This window comes from Camelus ferus, chromosome 6, assembly GCF_009834535.1.
Source record: "Camelus ferus isolate YT-003-E chromosome 6, BCGSAC_Cfer_1.0, whole genome shotgun sequence".
Taxonomy (NCBI): Eukaryota; Metazoa; Chordata; class Mammalia; order Artiodactyla; family Camelidae; genus Camelus; species Camelus ferus.
This window is the reverse complement of record NC_045701.1, coordinates 44,548,313-44,567,110: the sequence shown is the minus strand read 5'-3', so window position 1 is coordinate 44,567,110 and position 18,798 is coordinate 44,548,313. Positions and strand designations below refer to the sequence as shown.

Genomic DNA, 18,798 nt, shown 5'->3' with positions numbered 1-18,798 from the left:
CTGGAGTCTGTGTGCTTTTAATGTGAAGTCTTTCTGTCTTCGTCCTGTTTTGGAAGCTCAGCTTGCTGTTTCCAGAGGCCCTCCGTTGGCACCCTCTTCTGTGCTGCTCTCAGTACCTGTTGGCAAGCCAATCGCGCCTCCTCCCAACACTGGGTCAGGTGCAGCTCTCCTCTGCTGTGGGCGGGCGGGTCACTGCCCCTTCCGATGCCACAATCAGATGTTGCAGACTGGCCAGGTAGGAGGGCGGGTTGCGCCCCCTCCCAGCACTGCTGTCAGGGGCTGCATTCCTGGCCAAAAGGCGGGGGGCCGCTATCTCTCTCCCTGCGCCATGCTGGTAGCTCCGCTGCTCTGTGTGGCAGCGCTCCGCCCTGATCGGCGCTTCACAGGTGGGCTCGGGGAAGACCGAGGGACAGCCTTGTCCCTGCTCCGGGCCAAATTTCAGCTCCTTGTTTGTCTTTGTGGAGCAAGTTCTCTGCGGGACCAGGATTGAAGGATCCTATCTGCCTCGGGCTGTAGACAAGTCTCATTCTGGCCTTTGAGGCTGCTAAGCCCTTCGGTGGGGATGCAGGTTTTGCCCCCGCCCCACCCCCGCGTGGATGCTAAGCATCAGAGGATATGGCGGCTGTGCCTGAGCTCCGCCTCTCTTCCCCTGAAAACTTTCTGCGGGTTTTCAGAGATGGGGGTATGCACCCTTCCCCCCAGGGCACATCAACTGTGTTGTTTTATGGAGGGCCCAGGTTGTTCTGCCCTGTACACCCACAGCCACAGCGCGCAGGCCCTTGCAGTTCCCCGGGGCTGCCTCAGTGCAGCCGTCCTTGTCCTCCACCCGGCTTGGGCAGCCTGGCCCTGCCTGCAGCTGCCGGCCCACGTCTCAGGCTGGGTGTCGGCGGGACCCTCTGTGCCCGTTTAACTTAGTTCTGTTGGTCAAGGTCTGCTCCGTACAGATCCGAGCCTCAGAGGCTCCCCCTCTGTCCCGCTGGCCTCTCAGTTGGAGAGGGGAGACCCAGCGAACAAGCGCCAGTCCTCCTTTGCCGTTCCCTCCCCCGGGGACCTGTCCCGCTCTGCTTTGCCTTTTGTTCTTTCTTTTTTCCTTTTCTCCTACCAGATTTTTGGCATCTTTATCTTTTGAAGAGGGCGATGTTCTGTCGGAGTTCCACAGGTGCTCTGGTTGGCTGAGTGGGTCTGTGGATGTGAGTCTTGGTGCATTTGTGGGAGAGGGTGAGCTACGAGCATTCTTCTACTCCGCCATCTTCTCTCTTCTCCACCACTTTTTCTTTTCATGGTTCCCACACTGGCCTGAATCTGAATTATCAATGGACTATTGCAGGCAGCAGAAGTAAACACATAGGTATTAGCATGGGAAGTCTGAAATACCAAACCAGTTTTAAAATCTTTCATCATAATTCATAGAATAGAATGTACTATTTTTGATACATTAAAAATATAGATGCTCTGGTATTGGCATCAATTACCTGAGTAGACAGTGTAGAATATTCAAATTTAATACCTGAAAAAATGATCATTTCTGCTTTTAAATAGACACCTGCTTGCAAAATTACCATTATACCTATCTTATTGGCCTCATATACTAATAGCCATGAGTTTTAATAGGCTGAAGAACTCTAATGCCAGTTCTCAATTTCAGATTGTGGGTGTATTTTTATTTTAACACCTTACAAAAATTTAATTTTACCCCTATTTGCCCTCATTTTTTTCATGTGTGGGCCTCTGGGCTGTGCCAGTTTGCATATTTGAATTAATGCACCAAATAATGTTTGAAAGTCTAATCTTACTAAATGCCTTTAAATCCAACACTTCCCCTGACTGGTTTGACTTTATTAATTAACCCATATGTTATCGAAACCTCATGCTGGCTGTCTACTTAGTAGTCTCCGAGGGTCAAATGAACCAAATGGTTTCTTTAAAATCCAGTTTGAACAGGCTGAAACAACATGCTGAAAAATTTGTGTGAAGTTAGATTTCCAAAGTAGCTCACTTTTCCACTAACACAAGATGCCATGCATTATACTATTTACAGCTGACTAATTGCTTAAGACTTGACAGTTGTTAAACTAAGGATTTTTCATCTCATTTTCCCATCCTTGAATAAAGCTTTGTCACAAGTTTAAAGAGGAGAGTGAAATGATGTATATGTTCCATATGCTACACTTGTACTAGTAATAGAAATACTTCATTCGGCAGTAATAGGTCTAAGGAAAGAAGGAAAATAACTGATAGTTAACTATATTAACATATCAAAACATGAACAGCTCTCTTTTAAATAAAGTTACAAATAAATTCCAGTGGCCTTACATAAGAGAAAAGAAAACATACCAAAAGTGTAGATGTACTATAAACTCTATGGAATATGCTTAAAAAGTGTATGTGTCTATGACTTATCCTGTCAGTTATATATAGGACATAGTCGGTGATGAAATTAAGCAGTAAATAACTATTATTTAAGCGATACAGTCTCAGAAGATACTCTACTTTTCAGCATTAAATTGGAGGAAGATGGGAGATGATTTCCATAGGTACCTCAGGCTGAGAAATAGCTGTTGGGCCAAGGGCAAGAGTTGTTCTAGAGGAAAGGATTTCTTGCTCTAGAAGAGAATTACAGGTAAGTAAAACAGCTAAGGTAAAGCATGACCACTCTCCTCAGGGGACTAGCCAGCTAGGCATACTTATTCGATATTAGCCTTTACCATTCAGTGCAAGTCTCCTTATGCATAAAGCTGCAAGAGAGGATTTGGAAACAGCCCAGTTGGTCACAATATTTTTTTTTTTTGACTGAAGTGTGGTTGATTTACAATATTGTATTTCACGTGTACAGCAAAGTGATTTAATCATTATTTTTTCAGATTTTCCATTATAAGTTATTACAAGATACTGAATTCCCTGTACTATACAGTAAATCCTTGTTGATTATCTATTTTTTGTATAGTAGTTCATATCTGCTAATCCCATACTACTAATTTATTCCCCCCTCCTGCCTTTGGTAACTCTTAACTTTATTTTCTATGTCTGTGAGTCTGTTTCTGTTTTGTATATAGATTCATTTGTATTATTTTTTAGATTCCACATACAAGTGATATTATATAATAATTGTCGTTCTCTGTCTGACTTATTCCACTTAGTATGATAATGTCTAGGTCCATCCATGTTGCTGCAAATGGCAGTATTTCATTTTTATGTGGAGTAATACTCCATTCTGTATGTGTGTGTTGTGTGTGTGTGTATATGTATATATACATACATCTTCTTAAACCAGTCATCTGTTGATATGCACTTGGGTTGTTTCCATATCTTGGCTATTGTAAATAGTGCTGCTATGAACATTGGGGTACATCTTTTTGAATTAATGCTTTCATTTTTCTGGAAATACAGTGTGGGTAGGAACACTTGACAATAGGGGTTACAAAATCATATCACTTTTAAACCTCTGAACATGGATTTTAAGGAGACTGTCCAGTGCAAGGTTCTTGTGTTTATCATAATTGCTTAGTAATATTAACCTATTAAAACTCATTTTTGCTTCTTTGAGTAACAGATATAAATTTTTAATTTACCTCTGAAAGTAATAACTTCTTATTACATATAAGGGTTTATGACATAGACTTGACTCCTTGAAACTTGAATGTGTGTGTGGCAAAAGTAAAGACCAGGTTCCTTTTAAAGCTTGTTACATTTCAAGAAGAAATGGTACAATGTTCACTAAATAGGTCTGTCATAATTATAGTAGAGTGATTAATAGGACACTACACGTGCTGTTACAGCATTCTGTTGTACAAAAGAATGGTTGAATGATTATTCCCAAAATTAAAAAACAGAAAATTAAAGTGAATATTGAAAAACTAACTGCCATATCTGCTTAGCAAATGGAAATTCTTAACAAATAGGTATTTTCAAGAAACATTTCAAAGAGGAAAATATGGCCCAAAATTATTGCATTAAATATACCTTTTCTTAGCAATTAATAATATTATTATAATTAGTAATACAAAAGTTTAATAACCAGAATTTATAGTTAAAATTAGCATATATCATTAGCATAGCTACACAAGTAGATCATTATGTCATTAAAAATAGGACATTCTAACAGCCTAAATGTCTATGTTAATGGTGGAATTATATGCAAGAACAAAATTATAGTTGGAATATTTCATCAGCTTTCACAGCCTTTGTGTGTCATAATGACTATTGCTTCAATGAAAATGTATCTTTTAATATGCCAAAATAGATATAAAATGAATTAAAACTGGTAATTCAGTTGAGAATAACATGGACCACAATATACTGAGTCATTATGGTATGTCAGATCTTTACAATTACAGTAAGATTAGGCACATATTATTATTACTATTTAAATATAAAGTACAACCAAGAGTTAGTATTTAGAATTCTGGCTTAGCTACTCAATATACCCTTAATCACTAGGCTATGATTTAATTTTTAGCTGTGCAGTTAGAGTTAAGATCATGTCTTCCTGCACGTGTCTGATTCTTTCTTCTTTTCTTCTCACAGAAAAGTTTTACCCAATCAGGAAATCAGGTACAAAGTCCAGGATCTCTTGATCTGGATAGGTCTAGTTGCAGTGTCTCTTGATCTGAAGAGCTATGAACTAAAAAGTCAAATTATCCATCTTACAATGGTAGAAGTGACAGGATAACTATAACAACTTTTCCATTTCAGAGGGGAAGGATGGGAAGTATTTAGTAGTCACTGGTCTGTAACAGTTCTGAAATCCCACTTGACATTAACCAGGGATAGAAAAAATTCCTTGACTTAAGTCCTGGGAATAGGTCCAGAGACCATTGTTCTTAGCCCTGACTTTTGGGAGTTCATTTCTTTTTTATCATCTCCTTGGCCAATTATGAAGAGAGGATTGGAGAACATGTCCTTTTTGGCAGTCTGTTTAATTACTTGCAGAAATTTGGTGACCAAGAAGTATTTAACATCTCAAGAACTCTTAATCTCTTCTAGTCTATGGTGGTGGTGCTTTTTGCTAACACAACTATATTTTACAAGGTTACCAGGTTTTCTATGTATTTTTAAGGTCCACTCTGCCAAAATCTGTGTCCATGTTTCTTTCTACAAGCCTCTACCTCTAGATTCAATTATGTGTATTTTAGATGTATCATGTTTTGGTAAAAATACTACTTTATTCATTCTGGCATCACTTTTCTCTTGCTGAATGGCATGTTAGTCATTTTAGAGGCATGATCTACAAGAGACGTTGATTCTTTTAGAAGTTTTAACAAAAGGTTTGATGATAACACCCTTCATTGGATCTTTATCCTGAGGTGATTTTTAATGATTACCTGTGAACTGGGCCTTTTCCTTCAGGTTGTGTCCTATTAGCTGCAACTTTAATTTGGTGAAAAATAATTTTATTTAGCAACCCTGCAATTCTGTATTGTCTCTACTACTTCTAAAACTGGATGTTTCTTGTCAGATTTTATCATTTTTTGTACCTCTGTATGTTTATCAGGCACATAATCTTCTAGTTGCAGGTGATAATATATTATATTTACTTTAGTATATACCACAGGTCAAGTTCTTCTAGTGTCTTATAATAGTTTTCTCACTGTTTTCTGGCCATTAATCACATTTTTCTTGCAGCCTACAGACTTGATCAAAATCATATTTTAGTTTTTTGTTGCAATGGCACTTCATTTTCCAGTACCAACTTCTGTAATGGTCTGCTATTGCCATAGAAAAGCTGCATATTATATCACCCCCAAACTCAGTGGTTTAAAATAACTCGTATTCATGTGTCTGTAAGTCTCTGAGGTGTCTATATTGTTACCAGCAAGACTTGATTAGGGTTAGTTCCCAGCTATACATTCGGTTTGGTCTATTCTGTATCTCTCTAAATTCCTCTAAGACCACTGGGCTTGCAGAAGCCATTTCTTCTCAGGGGTGGCCAGAACATACAATGGCAACTCAACCACACAAGCACATTTTGATCTTTTGCTTGAGTCATGTTCGCTAACATCCCATCATCAATACAAGTTACACAGTTTCACAGCCAAGCTCAAAATCAAGAGGCAGAGAAGTATACCTTGAGTTAGGATTTGCAGAGTCACAAGCAAAGATACAGACACGAGGAGCGATGAAGGATTGCGGCCCAAAATTTGGGCTTCCACAACAGGTCTGCATCTTCCTCATTCTGGCCACAGTACTTCTAGTAAAGGAAAGTGAAGCCTGCATTGCTTACTTTGTTAGCAATTCTACAATGTTTACCCTTGGTGACACGTATGCTAAGGTCTTGATTCTTTTGGCATACTTAGGTTGTTGCTGAATCAGTCTAGGAAAATAGAGCGAGAGAGAGAGAGAGCATATCATAGATTTTCAGACTCTTCCAGTACCTTTTAAAAAGCACTTGGGCAATTTTGGTATGTTCAGGTTACAGTATCAGGCAGGCTGCTTTGATGGACATATGGCTTGCTCAGCATTCTGTGAAACCACCACGAACAGGTGCCTCTCTGAGCAATAGATCATGTACTATGTCCAACACTATCTCATCTGATTAGGAAAGTTTTGGCTTTGCCTGTAATTGGTGATCATGTCAAGAATTTGATCACTCATGGGTACCTTTGATTGCAGGGATTTTTAGACCGCATGTATGTGAAGTGGCCATGAGTCTCAAAGCAGTAAATTTTTGTGGAAAAAACAACCTATGCTGCATATGGAAGGTGCAGCTAGATTTTTACAGTCAACTCTTCTGAGTGTGAAAAAGAGGATACCAGCTTTTTTCCAACTATATTCCAAATTGCGTGTGTGTGTGTGTTCAGATATTGTTTAGTTCGATGTATTGGTGGTAGAATTTCAGCAAATTCTTAATTTTGAAGCATTGGGCCTTGTGTAAAATCCACTGCAGAAGATAGTTCTGGCCAGCATATTGGTGATATAAAGTCCTTCCATAGTTGGTGTCAAGCAGAGGTAATAATATCTGCTAATGTTATTCTTAATATCACATTATTCCTGATCAAAAAGCTATTTTGAAGGAATCACTTAATGCCAAGGCCTGGAATTGGGGAGCAGAATAGGTTTTTCCCACTTAATCTGGCAGTGACAGCTGTCAGAACTGTAGAGTTACCATTTATCCAATGATCATCTATTTAGTTGCTTGGCTTTCAGGCAGAAAGCAACATAGAGAGACTTCTTACTTTACTCTGTACTGTATCTGCTCTTATAGATGTAGCTTAGTTTGCAGGTGCAACTGTGGAAGCCATTGCTGCCCTGGCAGTAATGTCAGGATATCATACAGTCTGGAGGCACATAATCATTTGCCAATAGACAGGGGAAGGTAGCAGTGAATGGCACTACAGCTGTAGAGCAATAGTGATGGTAGTGATAATAGAGCAACATGAAGCCTTAAAACACTGTGTTAGATTTTTGGACATATGTCTGTTTGTATTGCCAATCCAACTGTAAGCTGTGAGTGGTAGCATTGGGCAGAATGTCAAGCAACTAGCTATAATTAAGTGTGTGATTTACGCATGGCCAAGCATGATAAAAAACTGAGTTACCTTCATTGGAAAAAATTCAAGAATCCCTTTTGACTATGGAGTACACACTTTGAAGGACCATCAGATTCCCTAAAGGGCTGTACTTTATGCAAAAATTTGTGACCTGATACACCCATTTCAGAAATACAAATTATTCACAGACTAGTTAGAGAGTTAATGCATCCTTCAGTAGTGAAGAAACTGAATGTAGAAGCTTTTAGGCCCATTTCAAGTAAGACATGTCTTGGAATAATTTTTTTTATTCATTTCAATATTCTTTAGGGAAAAAAATAATTCAGTAAAACTTCAGACAGAGATAGAGATTACCAGGCAGTAGTGCATTAAATCCTAGAAAGTCAGCAGTAGAATGAACTGAAGAGCTGTGGGAGAAGAAAATCATTGCCTTCCATCACCCTCGGCCACATTTGGGCGTTAGGTAATACCGAAATGTCAAGGAAAACTAAGGGGCACTGGTTTTTGAGACAAGCACGGTGGAGTGAGCCCCTTCTCTGTTACTGCTTGTCTGAACTTGGGGAAAATCTCATAAATCATTGAATCTTGATTTTCTCATTTTAAAGTGATTATAATGGTACCTATTGTATAATGTTGAGAAGATGAAATGACTCTATAAATACAGTGACATTATGCTAGAACCTGGTAAAAAGCAAATACAGAAAACATAGTACCACTCTGCTACCTTTCCTCTCCATTTTCTTTTTTTTTTTTTCTCCTACCCATTCCAGTCTTCTTCCTCTCCTCTGTATTTCCCCTACCCCCTTTTCATCCACAAGAATCTGGATTTATCATAGACATTAGAATAATTATTTGATGAGTGCACAAAATTGAACCCTAGAGGGAAAATAATGAAAACTCATCTGAGACTAAGACACAAATGCCTAGGGATTTAAGTATAAGGCTGAACAAGTTTTAACAACTGTACAATGGACGGTTTCTTGTGGGCATATAAACAGCATTAGAGTCAAATATTAGCAAACAAAGCTGTGCCATATCTTGGTGTTAATGGCTTAGCATCGAATGGATGTTCATCTATTTAGAACACAGGTTGCAAAGAAATGTATAACTTTAATTTCCTGTCTTTGGTTTGTTAACCTCTCTTATTCTAAATCCTTTTTTATTCAAGCAACTGAAGACATATCTTAGAAAAATACTAGACTATGTGTCTAGTCCCAGAAGTACAAGTTATAACCTGTTTAAGGTTTCAAGAATTTTTCTTAATAGCTAAGAGTGCAAGTGAAACAAGTCGATATGTTTTGTAGACATTCACTTCCACAAAATGTAGATTTAAGGGTGCTTTGAGGAAAAGAGACTATTGTATAGTGCTTTCTACTAATGATAATGCCGATAGAAACTGCAGTTTGCATATAAGGAAAAGAGATCATTGTATAGTGCTTTAAACAGCTCAGAGCTTTATTTTTCCATGTTATAAAAAGTCAGAAAGGAGGCAGGTGCTGACATTTATATCAACTGGTCATGGCTGTCAGGGCCCAGGACTGAGATCATCTTGGCTTTACCTTCATAATGCGAAGATAGTGAAGAGAGATGCTGTAGCTCTAGTACTCACATCAGTATCTGAAGCAGGAAGAAAGAGGAGAAGCAAAAGAATAGCGCAAAGGACCTATATACTAGCTGATTCTTCCCCTCTCGTAGGGTCCTTTCCTAGAAGCTCTACTCAGTGACTTCTGCTTACATATCATTTGATGGAACTGAATCAGGGGCTATTTCTGTCTGCAAGGAAGGTTGAGAAATTTTTTAGAGGTTTCTGGTGCTTACAACAAGTTGGAGTTTGATTAGTATGGAAGGCTATTTATTATGTAAACAATAAACAGTGTCTCTTGCAGTTCACACTTTCTCTCCCCAACATTCGTACACAACATTCATACACATATGTCATCCCCCCTCAAAGGAAACAGCCACAAAGCCCTATCCTTTTGGCATCCAGGTCAAAATACAAGATCTCTGGATAATGTTTAATCCTTCTCATCCAGTCTGCCTATGACTCCTTGTGGTTTGATGATTTATGGGCTAGATTAGAAGTTAGTTACCTGCTCATGGTATATATGAACAATGATCCAGGAGAACAAAGAGAATAAAATTAAACTACCATAAAGAACGGAGAATAATGGGAAATGCACAGCCCTCACTGGTCTCTAGCAATTATGAAATCCCACTAGGAAGAGTATCAGGGTTCCTCTGCCTTGTTAGCGAAGAAATTTTCTTGATCAGATGATCTGTTAAATTTCTTGTTCTGTGTACTGAGAATACCTGTTTTAAATGTTGTACTCAAAGGCTACAGTGAAGAGGATATTGGATTAAAGGGGCTGAGCAGTTTTAACAGCCTATCACCTTTTGGTGCCAGTACAGAGATCCAGAATGTACTCCAGAGTTTAAAATCACTAGTTCTTTGGTCTCAGTAGAGAAGCTTATATCCCAATGAATACAAATCTAAAACGTGGATTAAAAACAACAAGCTTTAGGATTTGCATGACCAAGAGGAAACAGAGAAGGGAAGGACATTGAGGTGTGGTGCATACGTCCTCCAGGTATCTGCAGATTTCCTGTGCTGTGAATAAAGGGCAAGTGTGTAGGTGGCTAGGTGCTTGGGAGAGTTCCACTGGACTGTGGAAGCAAAGACTAGAGTTCAGAAATGCCAAAGGCAGGGATGTGAGAGGCCATAATCCTAGAGAGAGAATCATAGAAATTCTCCATTAATTTTTCCTCTAAGTATTTGCCAAATCTTAAGCCTCTAATGAAATTTTTTTAAATGCTGAAAAATAAAACAAGCAGAAAACAGACCTTGTAGGCTAAAACTCTGAGCAGAGATTTTGACATTCTTAGGAGCTCATGCAAGGTAATCTGCATGTAATTCCTCCTTCTGCCAGAAGAAGTTCAGTCCTTTCAAAGCAATGAAGAATTAAACACTGCTCAGGGCCTCTACAGTTTTCACATACAGTATCAGGACTTCCATGAAATATATCAGGCATGCCAATAAAAAATAGTTTCAAGAGGTTCTATGAACTTTACATGAATCTGATATTAGTCTGTGTATTGAATCTTAATTTTCAGTTACTTGATTTTGCAGTTATATGTTCATGTGAGGTTTATGGAGTCTCTTGAAACTTTCTCTTTATATTTTATTGGTTTTATAAATGTCCTAACCAGTATACTACTTTGGCCCCAATTTCATGTGTGCTGCTCCTTTTTTGATCATATCTATTGCATCACATAATCTTTCTGCATTTTCCATTTCTTTTTTCTCTGTTCTTTAATCTTATTCTGTAATACTTTTTTCTCTTACACAACCCTATGAATTAGGTACTATTATTATTCCCACCTTATACATGTGGAATCTGAGAATCAAAGGTTAAGTAACCAGTAACCAGCCAAATATCACAAAACTGTGATTCAAACCTAGGCAATCTGATTACAGAATCCGTGGACCTAACATTTATCCTATGCTGCCTCACACAGAATAAAGTGATGGGACTTTCATTATATAAAACAGAAACAGCGAAGCCTTTCAAACTACTAACATTGATTTATGTGTGGGTTTCGGGGGGGCAGGTTGTGTGTGTGTGTGTGTGTAACACTTTATCTTTACTCTCATTTTTATTTTTAAATTTTTCCAAAATGTGTATAAGCATTCTTTTTATAGTTGAATATATTTACAAGAAAAAACCTGAAGATCAGTAGTGGCATAAAATAATTCTGTCCTACTAGCAATAACTGTAAACAACTGTTTCCTGGTTACAGTGACTATAAATGTCAGTGGTTACTTTAGTATCAAGCAACAACTTATGTTGTGGTTCCTTCCATTAAATGTAAATATTTTATATATATATATATATAATATATATATATATATATTATATATATATATATATATATATCTCCTACAATTTTGGTTAAGTATGAACTGGTGTTTGAAAATTTTGTAAGTATATACTATAGCTGTCTATTGAGTAGGAAATAGTTCTTTTTGAGGTTTATCAACCATTTCAAGGCACCACATTGTCATAAATTTTACTGAAATTAGCAGTTTTCTGACTGCATTTTAATGGCCTTAGTGAATAGTTCTTGTGCATAAACAATGGACTCCCATCAAAACTGTTAGAACTGAACTAAATATCAGGGTAGAATACTCCCCCCAAAATGCAATTTTAACAGATTTTAACTGCAACATATTTAGTAAATAATTTTAATATATAACAGCAATAATACTAAATGTTTGGTAAATCAGTGATTAGTAACTTAAACCACAATAAAACTGAAAGCAGATGAAAAATGCACTTTTTTTAAAAAAAAAAGCAAAATTTATCAGCTTGTATAGCAGAAAAAGAAATTGAGCATGAAATCACATAATGGTATGAAGAGAAACTGGTACCACAGGAGAAAAGTCATTGGAGATTAAAAAAAAAAAAAAAAAAAAAAAAAGACCTGCACACAGATAGATCACTTCAGCAGTTCCTATGTCTGTGACTGCATTGGTTTTCTAAATGGTTCCTGCCATAACTCAGTCTCATGGATGAGACACATACCTTCTCCTTGAGCCTAAACTATGCAGAAACTCATAAGTCATTCTGATGGTGACAGAAAAAGAAAAGCTTTTGTCCAAAGAACTCCTGATTAACAATTCTAGCAACCACTGATTTTTAGATAGATTTTTCAGAGGTGTTACAAATACTAATCCAGCCAATCTGTACATATATTGCAATTTGTAATTATCAACCCAATCAAAACAAATCAGAATAATAAGTAATCAAGTGACTGTGTATCGTGTAACTGGCACAATTTTGATTTATTTTTTTAATGTAATTTTCCCAGTTTTCACAGATGTAATCACAGGCTTAGGGCTAGAGAGGCATACATACACCTGGACACCGAAGAAGGTTCACTAGTCACTTCTTTGGAAGCACACCACTTGCTTTGTTTCCTTCAGCATTTGTGAGTGACGATTGGATATAGTTTTGGGACTCCTTCCCAAACATCATAAAGGAATATTGTATTTTCAAATGATCAGAAAATTCTGTAGTATAAGTAGAGTTTTGCATATTATTTCCAAGGGGAGCATGAAGTCCTTCTAATAAATATCTCTCCTAAAGAGAAAAAATAAGATTACAGACAGAGTAAAACATACATTATTTCTTTGACTCAGTAGTACACTCTATATACATGATTTTTAAGTGTTGAATGTATATGTATATATTGAATGTGTATGTGTGTTTTATAACAAGTCTGGGGCTTAGCTTTTGGAGTTAGCAATCATTGTCTCTGAACTGATTTATACATGATTTTTATTTTCTTCATTGAGTTACTCTATTTAAACATTTTTACATGGTGTATCAATACAATTTGAAAAATATTTGAAATTATATTGCAACAAAAATAGTCATTTTCCTAGCAAATATTACAGATTTTTAAATTTAGATTTTATAAATGCATTTTTGAATGTAGCTACTTCTTTTATTTTCCAATTTTACTGAGATATAATTGACATAACATTGTGTAAGTTTAAGGTGCACAGCTTGATGATTTGATACATATATATATTACAAAATTATTACCAAAAAGAATAGTTAGTTAATGCATCCATAATGTCACATAATTACCACTTTTTGTTATTATTGTTGTGGGGAGAACATTGAAGATTTACTCTTTTAACCACTTAACCACTTAACTACTTAATTATGGTCACTATGCTGAACGTTAGATCTCCAAAACTTACTCATTTTATAAATGGAAGTTTGTACCCTTTGACCAAAATCTCATTTCCCTCAGCCCTGGCAAACATTCTGTTTCTTTAAGTTCAGCTATTTTAGATTTCACACATAAATGAGATCTTACAATATCTGTCTTTCTAACTTACTTCATCTAGCATAATGCCCTCAACTCCATTATGGTGCAAATGGCAGGATTTCTTTTTTTAATGCCTGAATGTATTTCACTATATGAGTGTGTGTGTGTGTGTGTCATATTTTTATTATCCACTTATTTGTTGATGGAAATTTAGGTTGTTTCCATCTCTTAGCTATTGCAAATAATGCGACAATGAATATGGGGTAGAGATGTCTCTTTGAGTTTGTGATTTCATTTTCTTCCCTTTGGATATATACCTAGAAATGGGATTGCTGGATCATATGATGCCTCTATTTTTAATTTGCTGAGGAACCTCCATGCTGTTTTCCATATTGACTGTACTATTTTACATTCCCAGTATCAGTGTACAAAGGATTCCCTTTTTTCCACATCCTCACCAACACTTGTTATCTCTTATTTTTTTAATAATAGCCATTCTAACAGGAGTGATGTGACATCTCATTTGATTGTGATGTGCATTTCCCTGATGATTAGTGATGTTGAGCATCTTCTCATGTGTCTGTTGGCCATCAGTGTGTCTTTGCAAAAAGTCTGTTCCTATTCTTTGCCCATTTTTTAACTAGATTGTTTTTTGCTATTGAGTTATGTAAGTTCTTTATATAGATATTAATCCATTATCATGTGTGAATTGCAAATATTTTCTCTCATTCTCTAGGCTGCCTTTAATTTTGTTGATTGTTTCTTTAGCTGTGTAGAAGCTTCTTAGTTTGATATAGTCCAACTTGTTTATTTTTGCTTATATTGCTTATGCTTTTGGTGTTATATCCAAAAATCATTGCCAAGACTAATGTCAAGGAGCTTTCTATGTTTTCTTCTAGGAGTTTCATGGTTTGGGGTCTTAGATTTAAGTCCTTAATACATTCAGAGTTAACTTTTGAGCAGTATAATAAGATAGAGGTCCAATTTCATTTTTTACATGTAAATACTGAGTTTAACCAAAACCATTTATTGAAGAAACTATCCTTTCCCCAATAAGTATTCTTGGCTCCATTTGTCAAAATTAGTTGATCTTATATGTGGGGGTTCATTTCTAGGCTCTCAGTTCTTTTCCACTGGTCTATGTGTCTGTTTTTATGCCAATACCATACTGTTTTGATTGTAATAGCGTTGTAATACAGTTTGAAATCAGGAAGTATGATTCTGAGAGATTTGTTCTTAAGATTTGGCTATTTGGGGTCTTTAGGGGTACCATATGAATTTTAGGAATAGGAATATTTTTTCTATTTCTGTGAAACATGGCATTGGTATTTTGACAGGAATATGTTGAATCTGTAACACATCTGCACTGTGACTGCAGGGGCTAGCCAGCAGCATGTTCTCAATGGTGTGTGCCCGTGATCGGAGTTGGGACCAGCAGTGAACAGTGTGCTGCTACAGGAGTTAGCTGCCGGCACGAGAAGGGGTACAGGCCACTGGCAGGAGTCAAGACAGCTCTGGGCACCTGAGCAGCTGCAAGGGCCAGGGTTTTAACCTGCACTCGTGTGGCATCAGAGGCTTACAACAGGCATTATATGGCCGTGGAGGCTGATGATAGAATTTGGGACTGGTGGTATACAGCTGCACAGCTGCAGGAGCTGGCTATGGGCACATGCGCAGCAGTAGAGGTGCGTGACAGGTGTTGAGGCTGGGAGCATGCAGGTGCATAACTGTAGGAGCTAGCTGTGAGTGTAGGCAGCAGTGCAGGCTAGTGACATGAGGTGGGGCCAGATCCTGGCCTGAGAGCAGCTGTGAAGGCCTTGGCTGTCAGTATGCAGTCCTGTGGCTGCAGGGGCTTTCATAGGCACACACACTGCAGTGGAGGTAGGTGTCAGGAGTCAGAGCTGGTGGCGTGTGAGTACACACTGCAGGAGCTATCAGTACATGTGCCTAGATTTGTAGGCAAGCCAACGGGAGCCAGAGCCAAATGAGGCCCACAAGCAGGTAGCTGCTTCTTAAATAATGGATGTACCTCCTTCTTTATGTAAAGCCTAATTGGCTTGGAAAGTTGCTAAAACAATATTTTACAAAAGTTTAATGAGGAAGAAAAATACAATACTCACAGCAGGCAGGACTAACTGGAGTATGGCACTGCAAAGGGATGATGCAGTTACATAGAAGTAAAAAAAGAAATGCTTATCTAGAAGACATAGAAATTTAAAAAATAAATAGACCACATTTTCTAAATTTCACCCTGCCTAATGACATTACTTTGGCTTTTCTGTTAGGGCATAAGGCTGTATGTTGAAACAGGCTCACTATCCAGAAAAGTTTTTTTAACAGGTGAAGCCACCTAGTCGTTAATTTGCCTTGAAATTTCTGTGAGGTGCTGAGGGCAAAGCAGCAGATGTCATCAGTGAACTGTGTAGAGAGAATAATCAAATCATCTACTGCCTTACCATACGAAACAGAGAGGAGGGCATATACACAGGAAGAGGAATGTAAATGTCCTTGCAATTTTAATCCAAAAGCAAAAAAGAGCTTCAAGTTTGCATTTATTTTTACAAGATTCACTAAAATTAGAAAATGTCTACTGAATCAGAACAAATGTATTATGTCAATTTCTGTTGGGATATAGAGTCTTTTACGTATTCATATCCATAATTTCCACCAGATGTGGACATTATTATTAATAATGTCATATATATATATATATATTAGTAGTGACAAATAATAAAATATCTTAAGGCAGTGATTCTCAACTGAGGATAACTTTACTGCTCAGGGGACATTTGTTACAAATGGAGACATTTTGGGTTGTCACAGCTAAGAGGGTAGAGGACAGGGATGTTGCTAAATATCCTGCAATGCACAGGACTTCCCCCTACAATAAAGAATTTTCTGGCCCAAAATGTCAATAAGTGCAAAGATTAAGATACCTTGTTTTAACAAAAATACTGCATTTCAATTATTTTTAAAGCTAATGTGACTCAAACAAAATCTAGAATATTTAAGTTAAAAGAATTAGCAAGATTGAGATCATTATTTAAGAAATTAAGAAAATCTTTTTGCAGAATTTCTCCTATAGAAATCAATGGGTTACAAAAATAAGGATAGATCCTATATTACACAGTGATACTTTAGACACATAAATCAATATGATACATTTTTATGCTTTCGATGCCTTTTAAAATATTTTTGGACAAATTCATATATATGCATATATACATATATGCATACATACATATGTGCATGTATACGTACATCTATATATATAACCTAGTAGTGAAGAGAAACTTTTCCTCTTAAGAGAAATTTGACCTTCAGAGAACCTAAAAGAGGCTAAATTTTTTTAGATCTTACAAAATCTACAACTACAGAGACATAAAAGTCCAAGAAGTGAGGAGAGGGCATCTGTATCTGTACTCCTTAGGGAGAGTTAGGGGAAGGTTAACCTTCAGAAGTTAACAACATGGAGAATTCTGGGATAGGGCATTTAGTCTCTGGGTTAATAATATCCTATCTATTGAATTTCAATCTGTCAGTACCTATGTATATTGAATCATAAGTATTCAATGAAAACATTAAAATAATTGCAAAAATATTATTTTTTGTCTAAATGATTATTAATTTCTGTTACTATTTGGACTCAGAAGGACTGATTTTAGAGCTGGCTGGTTCCAAGCTTCTGCTGCTCTTGCTCTACTGGCTCTACTACACTTGTCTGATTGCTACCAGTCCTCTTAATTTTTTGCTAAGAATTAAGCAATATCTTGAAGAATTACTTTTTTTCCTACAAAGATGACTTCCTTATGACAGACTATGTTTGTAAGTGCTGTAAGAACATGAGCAAGAAGAACACACTGATGGCAGTGTATCAATCATTTGAAACACTGCTGTGAAATATTTTACCAATCTATACGTTTTTCAGGAGGCTTTCAAAAAGGGAACACCACCTTCTTAAAAGTCTGACTGAATTAATTATACAGATGCCAATAAAACCCCATATGAGCCATTTGTCATTTATTATACATAATGCTAAGACAAAAATAGTCAGTGCCGTTCATACTTGATTGATTAAAATATTTTTTTTAATTAAAAATTATTGTTTTAAAGCAATAAGAAGCTTTTGTGGTATCAATTTTGAAAAATGTGGTTAAGAACATTTATGACAGGCGAACAGTTGCTGAACACAGTCTGGATCAAGCAAGAGCAAATGCAAGAGTTAGCTTTTGATAATTGGGGAATAAAAGGCAGCAGACTCTTCCTTTGGTGATCTCGTATATCTCCCTTTTATTACTTTGTATTTTCTGATGTTTTTCTGTGTTTTTGTCGTTAGATGACCTAGATATTGTCAAGAACTGTTTATATTTTCAAGGAATGAGGTTGGTTGGAATGTGAAGATTTCAGCAAGTTGTCATATTCAAAAAGACCAGAATTTTAATTTAAATGTAGAATATTATAGTAGAAATGTTTCTAGTAAATGTTTGGTTTATTAAATCACAAGCAAAGATGCACACTCAAAAGTGCTCAGGCTTTGTTGTTCCCTTAGCTGTCAAACAGACTGTAGTGTTTCTTGAGCACTGGAAAATAATCAAGTGGCAGAAGGCACAGAGTACATGTAAACCTGCAAACTCAGACACTTCTGGGGGTACAAAGGAAGTATCCCTTTGCTCAAGTCTTCCCCAGAGTGAGCAGCCTTCCTTTTCCAGCTGTGGGGACTGAGAGCCATTCATCCCACTGGCTCAGTTCCTCTGTGTCCAAAGAGTTCACTGATACCAGAGGGTTCCCAGCTCCTCTCCAACACTCACATGTTATCATATATATGAACAAAATTAATGCTAATAACAGGAGTGTAGATAACAGATACCTGAGAGAGAGTGTGGATCTGTAAATTTATATGGATAACACAGGAGATAGGGAAGGTGAGTGTTTTGGTGAAGAGATCAGTGTGAGAGTTACTGAGTGAGATGATTTGAAAGAACTTAAGGCAGCAGGACACTCAGAGAAGGAAGGCAAGAGGACTTAAAGCTCATGCTGCGAGCTATAAATTAGCCTTAAGTGGACTTGGGGAGATGAAATTACAAGTTTTACTTCTAGATTATGTATAGTGTTTCTCTGAATTCAATACTGCAGTGAGATTAAAACATAAGAAGTTCCAGGATTAACTCAAGTACATTTACATCTACTTAATTATTTAAATTGTAAAAAGCAGATAGTCAAGTCCTTCCATTCAAATTGCCATTTTAGCCAGAAGTCTATTATGTCTGTATTTCTAAAGTAAAATAGAAAGGCTATGTTTCCCAAATTTATTAGAAAAAAATATTTAGGGCTCTAAATCATCTACATAGTTGCCTGAATATCTCATTTTATTGTGTGGGTAGGAATACCCTATTTTGTGCTGATAAATAAAGCACATGGTTCTTATTTACTGTTAAAAATCCAAATAAATATAATGCCAGGATATTAAATT

At 36.9% G+C, this 18,798-nt stretch overlaps 1 long non-coding RNA gene across 1 annotated transcript in view; it reads right to left on the bottom strand.

The window, feature by feature from the left end:
• Nucleotides 1-925: 925 nt before the first annotated feature.
• The window catches only part of LOC116664242, a 546,043-nt gene continuing 528,170 nt past the window's right edge, over nucleotides 926-18,798 (bottom strand). Inside the window, exon 11 of the long non-coding RNA XR_004320658.1 lies at nucleotides 926-1,318. This is a non-coding gene — a long non-coding RNA (uncharacterized LOC116664242). The remainder of the gene's footprint in view (nucleotides 1,319-18,798) is intronic.